Genomic DNA, 11,812 nt, shown 5'->3' on the forward strand with positions numbered 1-11,812 from the left:
GATATTCTTATGGACTAAGTTGGGGACTGAACTTCTTTTCATTAATACATGTCACCCCCAAACTGATAGTCAAACTGAAGTAGTCAATAGAACATTGTCTTGTATGCTTAGGGTTGTTTTCAAGAATAACCTTAAAATGTGGGAAGAATGCTTGACTCATATTGAATATTCTTATAATCGCTCACTACATTCTATTACTAAGATGTACCCTTTTGAAATTGTGTATGGTTTCCTACCTCGTGCCACTAGTACACTGAGGTGCAATACAAACGGTTTTTAACCCCTTTCCGCGAAGACATTTGGAACCATTGCCTAGTGAGTGTGGGTGATAGGGGGGTCCTTCCCACACGACCTAGAAACCGTTGGGGATATGTCCTCCTGGCACACACGCTCGGCAAAATGAGGTCGTGTGTGACCGGCGAGCGACCAAATATGGTTATATGTACAGTAGTGCTAAGAAATACAATTATACAGGAAAAAACATTTCCGGTCGTAAGTACATCCCACACAGTCAGGTCCCGCTAAATGTTTCCATCCGTATATATATGTCCCACACAGTCGCTCCAAGGAAAACGTTTCTGTTCACAAGTACATCACACACAATTTTCCCCGTTAAATCGTTTGTGATAGTGTTTCCATTGCACACGGTATTAACAATTTTATCGTTTGCATTATTGAATGCATCACACAGGGTGCATAGAAGAAACCGTGTGGCAAAGTCTATCCATCACACATAGTTTTTATGTGGTAAACGTTTGCGCCAGGTGGCCTAACGCAAACAGATTTCAAGAGGATGTTGTGTGTGATTTTTCATTAATCTAACACGGTTTATTCCTAGAAATTGTGTGCGTTATTGATTGCATCACACACGGTGTTTTCTCAATAACCGTTTGCAATATAAAAACCCAATTATTAGGCTAATTATCCTATTATTAATAATCCATTTATTAATCTAATAGATATTTCATATTAAGCACACAATATATTTCATTTTCATAACTGAAATACATCATAGTACAACATCATATAGCTTCAGCACTCACCTACCCCATTACACAACTGCACCAGCACCAAGTTTCACATGCAACATCTATAACCTTTCTAAATTAGCATCACAGACGGCACATAGATAGATGTATCTCATCTGGAAAACTGCTGAAGCAGAAGGCGAATATTGAGCCTTCATTGATGTTGAAGGTCTTTGCAACTTTAGGCCAGTTCCTTTGGATGATTGACCGTCCATCCTTCGTCCTCTTTAGGAACACTTCAATATTGAACCGTGGGTGTTGTATGAATACCTTCTTGCCTCCTGACCATACAGGTGGTTTGAGAGGTAATCATCAGTGAACTGCTTTGGAAAGGCCTGAAAACAAGGATGTGCATAAATATCATCTCTATATTGGAAATGGGGCAAAGGAATAAAAAAGGCAAGGTATAATAGTTAGTACCATCATGTAGTGAACTGATGTCTTCTTCATTGTGCAGAAAAAGATCTTGTTGTTTTTTGTCGCTAATTTCTTTATTCTAACAATCTTTGTGAGTTTCTTGACTTGACTGATATTCATGGACAACTCATTTCCCCATATGCAAAAAGGGTCGAACAGTGGGTCAAAACCTCTGACAGCAGGACCTACATGTGCAAGATCAAATTGTTAAAAACCTAAGTATTAGAATGGTTCCTGCAATTGCACAATAATGTGCTATTAGACAAAGGACAATGCATGTGCAAACCTCGATTGTAAACCTCGGTGCTTCCCATTGTTTCCCTGCAACACATATAAGGTAGTTAGTCATTAGGTTAAGTGAGGGTTCGCATGCTATCAGTAAAATATGTTGATGAAAAATAAGCACATTGCAGATTTATCAGATTAATTCAAGCCACATGGAAAACCCATTTATCCAAACCAAGCATGATTAAGAACTAGGACATATAGCACTTGTATATGTTTCTCATGTATTAAGTGCAGTCAAATTCGATTTATTCCTCACATGCATAACAATACAATATTTTACCCACGACAATTGGAGATCGCATTGCAAAATTGAATCAAGAAGTTGACTAAACACCACAACAAATGAACCAAACATTAACTAAGCACCACATTGCACAATATAACATACTCCTAATAGAAGATCAAATAGTTAACCAAACCAAGCATGCTTAACAACTTGGAAATATAGAAATTGTATTTGTTTCTCATGTATTTAGTACAACCAAATTCAATTTATTCCTCACATGGTATACAATAACAAAATGCACCCACAACAATTGAGCATCGCATTGCAGAATTGAACCAGACAGTTAACTAAACACCACAAGAAATGAACCAAATGTTAACTGAGCACCAGATTGCACAATATAAAATACTCCTAATAGAAGATCAGTCAGTTAACCAAACCAAGCATGCTTAACAACTTAGAAATATAGCAATTGTATTTGTTCCTCATGTATTTAGTATAGCCAAATTTGATTTATTTCTCACATGGTATACAATAACAGAATGCACCCACAACAACTGAACATCGCATTACAGAATTGAACCAAACACTTAACTAAACACCACAACAAATGAACCAAACGTTAACTGAGCACCACATTGCACAATATAACATACTCCTAATAGAAGTTCAGACAATTAACCCAACCAAGCATGCTTGACAACTTGGAAAATTGCACCCTGAAGAATTGAACATCACATTTGCAGAATTGAACCAAACAGTTAACTGAACACCACATTTACCATCGCGACCTCATCCGCGCGTGCGACCTTGATTTGCTTCTCCGCTGCCAAATGCTCCTTGAGATCTTGGCTATACTGCGTGCACCATGGCTTAGGGCGGAGCTTATTTTGTGGAGGGGTCAGTGATTTGGGTGGAAGCTGTCGCGCCGGCGGTCGAGGCATGTGGGATGTGGAAGGAGAAGGAGGATGGGGGTCGGGTGTGGATTACCTGCCTGGATAGGCGAGGCTGAGCAGCGTGAAGGAAGGTCGTCGGCAAGGAGGCGGCGCTGCAAGCAAGGAGTGAAGGTTTCAACTTGGAAAGGAAGGCGAAAACAGGGCAAATGTGGCTTTTGGTAAGGGGGAGGGGAGGGAGGTATATATTTTCGTGGAAGCCGAAATTTGGAATCGCTTCAGCGAAAAAACTGGCGCGCAAAGTGTCATCAGACACGGTCCCTTATTCAGACTTGTGTATGATATGTGGACATCACAAATGATTCAGATAGCTTAACCCGTGTGTGATGAGTTTGAACGTCAAAATATTTGGTTCGGATTTCCCTGGTTACAGTGGTCATCCACCTCATTGCATATAAACGGATTGAAAAATCAAATATGTGTCCTTGGTTGCATGCCTAGGTCCCATGCAAGAAATGGGAGTGAATGTCAAACACCGTGCCACCGTCACTCGGCCGCAAACATTGAGTTACCTGGTTTTTAAATTCTAGTAAATCCAAAACTCGTCTGAAATTCATGAAACTTGGCATGCTATCATGGAGCAGTATCAACATGCCATGGTAACATTTTTGTCCCATTTGGGGCAGGTTTGGGTATAAGCTTCTCACAAACCAGAGCTTCTCACAACAAGCGTGATGGTTTCGGTAGGGAACGTTCCACCTTTGAGGACGAAACGATATCCGTTGCCTCTTATTGCTTTCAAAAAATTTCTATTGTCAACATAGAACAACATGAGTGTTGTGTTTAATTTTGGAATTTCTTGGGGTTCGTTTGGACATTTCTATACATTAAATGGGTTTTCTAGTCATTTTATGTGCATAATTCAAATTTGAACTACATGCACATGCTCCAGTGCATAAAAATTGGTTGAAAAATCAAATTTGTGTCCTTTGGTGCATGCTTAGGTCCCATGCAAGAAATGGGAATGAATTTCAAACACCCTGCCACCGTCACTCGACGGCAAACATTGAGATACTTGGTTTTGAAATTCTAGTAAATCCAAAACTCGTCTAAAATTCATGAAACTTGGCATTCTATCATGGAGCATCATCAACATGTCATGGTAAAAACATTGTGCCATTTGGGGCAGGTTTGGGTATAAGCTTCTCACAAACAAGAGCTTCTCACAACAAGCATGATGGTTTCTGTAGGGAACGTGCCATCTTTGGAGACGAAATGATATCCGTTGCCTCTTATTGCTTTAAAAAAATTCTAGTCTCAACATAGAACAACCGGAGTGTTGTGTTTAATTTTGGAATTTTTGGGATTCGTTTGGACATTTTTATACATTAACTGGGTTTACTAGGCATTTTACGTGCATAATTAAATTTTTAACTACACGCACATGCTCCAGTGCATATAAATTGGTTGAAAAATCAAATATGTGTCCTTCGGTGCATGCTTAGGTCCCATGCGAGAATGGGAATGAATTTCAAATTCCCTGCCACCGTCACTCGGCCGCAAACATTGAGATACTTGGTTTTAAATTCTAGTATATCCAAAACTCGTCTGAAATTCATGAAACTTCGCATGCTATCATGGAGCGACACCAACATGCCGTGGTAAAAACTTTGTCCCATTTGGGGCAGGTTTGGGTATAAGCTTCTCACAAACCAGAGCTTCTCACAACAAGCATGATGGTTTTGGTAGGGAACGTGCCACCTTTGGGGACTAAACAATATCCATTGCCTCTCATTGCTTTCAAAGATTTTCTATTGTCAACATAGAAGAACAGGAGTGTTGTGTTTAATTTGGGAATTTTTCCAGGTTTGTTTGGACATTTTTATACATTAACTGGATTTTCTAGGCATTTTATGTGCATAATTCAAATTTGAACTACATGCACATGCTCTAGTGCATATAAATTGGTCGAAAATCAAATATGTGTCCTTCGGTGCATGCTTAGGTCCCATGCAAGAAATGGGAATGAATTTCAAACACCCTGCCACCGTCACTCGGTCGTAAACATTGAGATACTTGGTTTTTAAATGCTAGTAAATCCAAAACTCGTCTGAAATTCATGAAACTTGGCATGCTATCATGGAGCGGCATCAACATGTCATGGTCAAAATTTTGTCCCATTTGGGGCAGGTTTGGGTATAAGCTTCTCACAAACCAGAGCTTCTCACAACAAGCGTAATGGTTTCGGTAGGGAACGTGCCACCTTTGGGGACGAAATGATATCCGTTGCCTCTTATTGCTTTCAAAAAATTTCTAGTGTCAACATAGAACAAGAGGAGTGTTGTGTTTAATTTTGGAATTTTTCGGGGTTCGTTTGGACATTTTTATACATTAACTGGGTTTTCTAGGCATTTTATGTGCATAATTCAAATTTGAACTACATGCACATGCTCCAGTGCATATAAATTGGTTGAAAAATCAAATATGTGTCCTTCGGTGCATGCTTAGGTCCCATGCAAGAAATGGGAATGAATTTCAAACACCAGGGCACTATTGATTGCCGGCAAAATGTTGAGATACTTTGTTTTTAAATTCTAGTAAATCCAAAACTCGTCTAATATTTTATGAAACTTGGCATGCTATAATGGAATGGCACCCGACATGTTGTGGTATTTTTCGTTTCCATTTTGAAAGAAGGCGCACTCGAATAAGAGCTAACAAAGGCATTTTCAAACAAATAGTTGCCACTGTAACATCTCAAACATTTTGTATAATTTAAATTGTTTGCGTTCTGTTAACCATTCACGTGACGCCACGCCTCACTCTTTTAATGGCTAGGAGGTGTCGTGCGGACAGGTGCTTGAGTGCTTGAATAAACGGGAGGTGTGCGAGCTGTACTCCAATGCGGAGGCTCACCGGGAAGCATGCGAGATTTACGCCACACAGGCTCACCAGGAAGCCTGCGAGCTGTATGCCACGCAGGCTCACCGGGAAGCGAGCCCTTTGACTTCCATGGCCAGCTGCCTTGCTCACATCCTCTTCATTAATGGCACCCAAGCCGCAGATTAATACGGTTTTTAAATATAAAACACTCATTGCAAACGCTTTAGTTAGAACACCCGTATGCAAACCGACAACTTCCCCAGGAAGCCAAGGGAAAATGTGCCTAGCAGGATTTGTGCAGCTCTTGATCACAAATGTTTTAGTTAGAACACCATTATGTAAACCGACATCTTACCCAGGAAGCCAAGAGAAAATGTGTCGAGCAGGATTTCTGGAGCTCTTGATCACAAACATTTTAGATAGAACACCCGTATGCAAAGTGAGAGCTATGGTCTTCCCCCTTAAGTTGAGGGAAGATTCGCAGCACAGGATTTGTGCATCCCTTCAACGCCAACGGTTTTTTTTGGATGACCCATGTGCAACCACGTACAAACAATTTGGTAAGATTTGCATCTGTCATATTGGGTATGTTGCCATTTGTCAAACTGGAAAGATTGACATTTGTTGATCTAGTAACATTGCCATTTGTCAATCCTTGTAACACTGCGATTTGTTCAAATATGCAGCTAAAAATCACTAGCATTATCTAATTTTTGCAACTAAAATTCAGTAATTAAGCATAGATTTCATTCATAGATTAAGCTGTCGTTCTTCGTACACATTTCTGATTACAAACCTGTTTGCCACGTTGTCACATCCCTAGCTTTACCCTGGCCATGGACTAGCTTGGTTGCTGCATCATGTTTAAATTCAAATGAAATTTGAACTGAGGAATTCAGAAGCCTCAAAACCCTAATTAAAAGAAGGGCAGGCACCCTTTAAATTGCATTCTGTGAATCCAAAATGCCCTAAAAATAGTTTTGTGAATTTTGGCAAGAGTTATATATCAAACCAAAATTCTGGAATATTTTTAAGGAATTATTTGGTCTCTGAATTTAAATCAATAATCTATTTGAATTTGGGGATATATTCATAATATATAATGAATATATTTTCAAATGCTTTGAAATGTTTTATGTACTTTTGGAATAGTCCAGAGAGGTAACATAAAATATTTCAGAATGTTTTGGCACTGTATGAAATTATTTTGGAATTGAAAACAGTGGCAAAAGATATTAAATAAAACAAACAGAACAGGAAAAAAAATAAAAAGAACAGAGCTTACCTGGCTTCACCGTGCAGCCCACCAGAGCCGGCCCAGCCCACCTCCTCCTCCCTTGTCCTCTTCCTCCTCTGCCAGGAGGACGAACAGAGGCGAGGCGTGGCGCTCGCCGACGCTGCCTCGGCCACCTCCTGCTTCCCCCCTAGCCACCTCCTGCTTCCTCTCGCTGCCCTGGACCCCGTCCGCGACGCCACGCACCCCCCCAGGCCTCTCACTCTCTCCCCGAGCTCCTCTCCTCCTCTGGCTCTCTCGCGCGCAGCCACCGAACACACCCGCCGCCGCCGACGAGCTCTCTCGTGGCCACCGGCCACCCCTAGCCTCTCCGACACACCCACGAGCTCCGCCTCGACCCCCTCCTTCCTCCCCACCGACCCACGGCCCTCCGGAAGCCCTGCAACGCCGCCACCATCGCCGTTCCGTCGCCGGCCACCGAAGCTCCCCTCCGTCGATTCGCCGGACCCCGAGCCTCCCCTGCCTCGCCAGCAGCACCAGAAGAATCGCGGTGAGCCACTGAACCGTTCCCCTCTTCTTCCCATGCCGTTGGGCCGCTCTAGCCATTGCTTCCGCCGGACCCGAGAGCTCGCCGCCGCCGTGCCTCGTCACCACCGTGGCTGGAGCCGTTGCAGCTCGAAGCCGAGCACACCACCACACCCAACACGTCTCCAGGAGCCCGTAGCCGCCACTAGCTTCCCTCCCGTGCCCCCGAACGCCAAACCCGACCTCGCCCGAGCTCCGGCCGCCGCCTCGCTCGCCGCCGTTGCTGATTCCGGCCACCCCCGCACCTCCCGTTGGTCCCCCTAGATGCGCACGGGCGCGGGCTACCTCCTGGTGCCCTTGGCGCGTCGATCCGATGCCCTAGCGCAAGTCCGGCGCTCCCCCGCCGTGCGGAATGGTCGCCGCCGGCGAAACCCCGGCGACTGCCGACGTGGCACGCCTAATTAGCACTAATGACGCCTAAACACCCCCCCCCACAGCCACTGACAGTGGGCCCCGTAGTGGGTCAAAGCCCGGGTCAACGCGGGATTAGCCCTGTGTCACTGATGTGTGGACCCCACACGTCAGGTTTGACCTGGAGGCGCCCTGTTGACCTGCTGACGTCAAGGTGATGACATGCTGACGCCATAATTCATTTTCTGGAATTATTTTAATTCTAAATAATCAGAAAATTCCAGGAAATGCCTAAAACTTCTAAAAATCATAGAAAATTAACCATAACTCCAAATTAAATAATTTATATATGAAAAATTATCAGAAAAATTCAAGGAATCCATCTGTACCATTTTCATGCATGTTAGAACAACTTATCACTACTGTTTAGGGCAAATGAAGTAAATGGCATTTAAATAATCACATATGGAGTTTGAATTTGAATCTTGGATTCAAACCAACTTCATTTAATCTGGTTTTAGTTGCATTAGCTCAAAACACATTCATTTTGCCATGTCATGATCATGCATCATATTGTGCATTGCATTGATTGTGTTCCTTTTTGTGTTGCCGGTATTTGTCCCCTCTCGATAGACGTGATACCCGATGATGTGATCGCTGACACTGATGAAGACTCAATGTTATCTTCAGAAGTGCCAGGCAAGCAAAACCCCCTTGTTCATTCCGATACAATCCTACTCTCTCGCTCCTGCTCTCTTTTACTGCATTAGGACAACACCGATTCATCTGTTACTTGTTGCGGTAGCTGAACCCCTTTATCCTTTGCATGACCTGTCATTGCCACAGTAAATAGATGAAACCCACTAGCATGAGTAGGAGTTGTTTGAGCCCTGCTGTGCCTACTCATTCATGCTTGTTTGTCATGCCTGCTACTGCTTAGAGTTGAGTCAGGTCTGATTCATCGGGGATGAATCAGAGGCGTGTGAACATGTCCTACTATGTGTGAGCTAAGTGTGTGAACACGTTTTGGTAAAGGTAGCGGTGAGAGGCCATGTAGGAGTACATGGTGGGTTGTCTCATTGCAGCCGTCCTCAGGAACTGAGTTCTGTGTTTGTGATCCATGATTCAGCTACTACCACGCATTGGGCCCGAAACCAATGGACCCTCTCGGCTTCTTAATCACCCTTGTCCTCTGTCCAGGAGTTGCAAGTAGTTTCTGGTGTTTGTAGTATGCTGGAGGCCGTGGACAGCGCTGACCGTAGGGGTGGGCTGTGATGCGGTAGGCACGTGGCCGGGTAAACCGGGCACCCGTTTGGTGTCACGGAACCCTGTACACATCGTTTGGGGCTGTGAGCGAAACTCCGGCCGGATCTCCTCATGGATGGAACCCGAATAGGCGATAAACCTGGACTAGAGACTTAGGTGATTAGGTAGGCCGTGGCCGACACCCACGTTGGGCTTCCGCTTGAAGGTTGCCGAGTACATGTCGTGTAAACGACGGTAAGTGGTGAGAGCGTGTGTGAAGAAGTACATCCCTGCAGGGTTAATATGATCTATTCGAATAGCCGTGTCCGCGGAAAAGGACTTCTGGGTTGCTTATATCAGTTCATAGACAAGTGAAAGTGGATACTCTAAAATACGCAAGATAAGCGTGAGTGCTATGGATGGCGTTCTCGTAGGGAGACGGGAGCGGATCCATAGTGGTGTATTGCTATGGTGAATATGTGGACTCGTGTGCGCCACCTCAAAAAAAGTTACTCGCAGTCGTAGTTCAGGATAGCCACCGAGTCAAAGCTGGCTTGCTGCAGTTAAACCCCACCATCCCTTTGTTGATAATGATGCATATGTAGATAGTTCTGATGTAAGTCTTGCTGGGTACATTTGTACTCACGTTTGCCTATTTTATGTTTTTGCAGAGAGACTTCAGTCTCACTAGTATTTCCGCGTGGTCTTCGACGTTTAGCTTGTTACCTCAGCTACGATCTTGTGCCCTCGGCAGGATCTGATAGATAGTCAGGCTTCTCAGCCTTTTTCATTTATAGTTGTCTGTACTCAGACATGATAGCTTCCGTTTGTGCTTTGACTTGTATGCTCTGAATGTTGGGTCATGAGACCCATGTTTGTAATATCTCGCTCCTCGGAGCCTATTGATAAATTACTTGAGTCATAGAGTCATGTTGTGATGCCATGTCGTATTTGCACATATCGAGCATATTGTGTGTATGTTATTGAAATGCTTGGTATGTGTGGGATCTGACCATCTAGTTGTTTATCTTTAGTAGCCTCTCTTACCGGGAAATGTCTCCTAGTGTTTCCACCGAGCCATGGTAGCTCGCTACCGCTCCGGAACACTTAGGCTGGCCGGCATGTGTCCTTCTTCGTTCCTGTGTCTGTCCCTTCGGGGAAATGTCACGCGATGAATACCGGAGTCCTGTTAGCCCGCTACAGCCCGGTTCACCGGAGTCCTGCTAGCCCAGTGCTACAGCCTGGATTCACTCGCTGATGACCGACACGTTCGATGCTGGGTCATGGATGCCTGTCCCTGTAAGTCTGTGCCGCTTTGGGTTTACGACTAGCCATGTCAGCCCGGGCTCCTTATCATATGGATGCTAGCGACACTATCATATACGTGTGCCAAAAGGCGCAAACGGTCCCGGGCAAAGGTAAGGCGACACCCGTGGGAATACCGTGCGTGAGGCCGCAAAGTGATATGAGGTGTTACATGCTAGATCGATGTGGCATTGAGTCGGGGTCCTGACAGCGTTGGTATCAGAGCTTGACTGCCTGTAGGATTACCAAGCCAAACTGGTCGATGTTGAGTCTAGAAATTCTTTAGTTATATAAGGGAATTGATTGTGGGATGGAACGTAAGGCTCTTTTTACTCCTTATACCTCATGCCCTTCTGATCTGAGTCATCTTATCTTTCCTGCGGGGATTAAGAACTAGGCTATCTCTTCTTTCTATTAGGATCACGTGTTACCAATCCGTAGACCTATAGAATTGTTGGACTTAAGCCTCGTTTCAGTTCCTATTACTTCCGTATGTTAACTGTTGATCTTGAAACCTTGATATTGTGCTTCTGAGTGGTTATGCCACCATTTTTGTGAATGTCTCAAATCTTTTCTGAGCATTTACAGCCGTTATGCTGTCCGAGTCACCCCACGTTTCTGAATAGTCTGAAGCATTTGCAAAATTCCTTCCTCCCATTCCGATGTTCCTTTGGGCCAGATTAACCACACTAATCGGTGAGTTGAGGTAAATTATTGCCTTGACATATATGTTGGAGCTATTATTATGACCCTAGGTGTTTTAGGGAGTCACCTAGTAATCTAGCAATGTTTTGTGTCCCAGTGTGATGATTCTGGCTTTTATTCTCGAAAGCATCCCGTGATGCTACTTAGTAGTAGGTATTCTACTCCTGGGTTCTGAACCCGAGATTCACTCTACCTACTTCATGTTGATAGTAATTGCTAGTGCCTTTAGGATATTAGTAACCTTTGCGATAGTCCTTGAAGTCCGTGGTATCTTCTTCTTCCAAATACCATGAACTACTTATGGTAGATGTTTATTGGATCAAAAAAAAATCACAATTAGAGTACTCTTGAGGAGTTCTCCATCCATAAATCGTGACTCTGCCAGTTCTACCTTTCTGCATGGGTTATCCGGAAGAAATATGTTGAACTTGGTTCGACATACTAATCTATGCATCCACAACTCAGAAAGTTATATGTTCCTTTGAGTTGTTCTCTTTAGTTGCATTCTGACCCTCGTCTATCAATTGATAGTCAAGAGTATGCGTGCGTTCGTTCATCGATGCCTATGACTCTTGTGGTACGTCAAGCCATTCTGTCCTGAATGACTTGGAGAAACAAACTCCAGTACCTCATCCATATCTAGGATTGGGTC

The sequence above is a fragment of the Triticum aestivum genome, chromosome 3A (genome assembly GCF_018294505.1).
Source record: "Triticum aestivum cultivar Chinese Spring chromosome 3A, IWGSC CS RefSeq v2.1, whole genome shotgun sequence".
NCBI classification, from domain to species: domain Eukaryota; kingdom Viridiplantae; phylum Streptophyta; class Magnoliopsida; order Poales; family Poaceae; genus Triticum; species Triticum aestivum.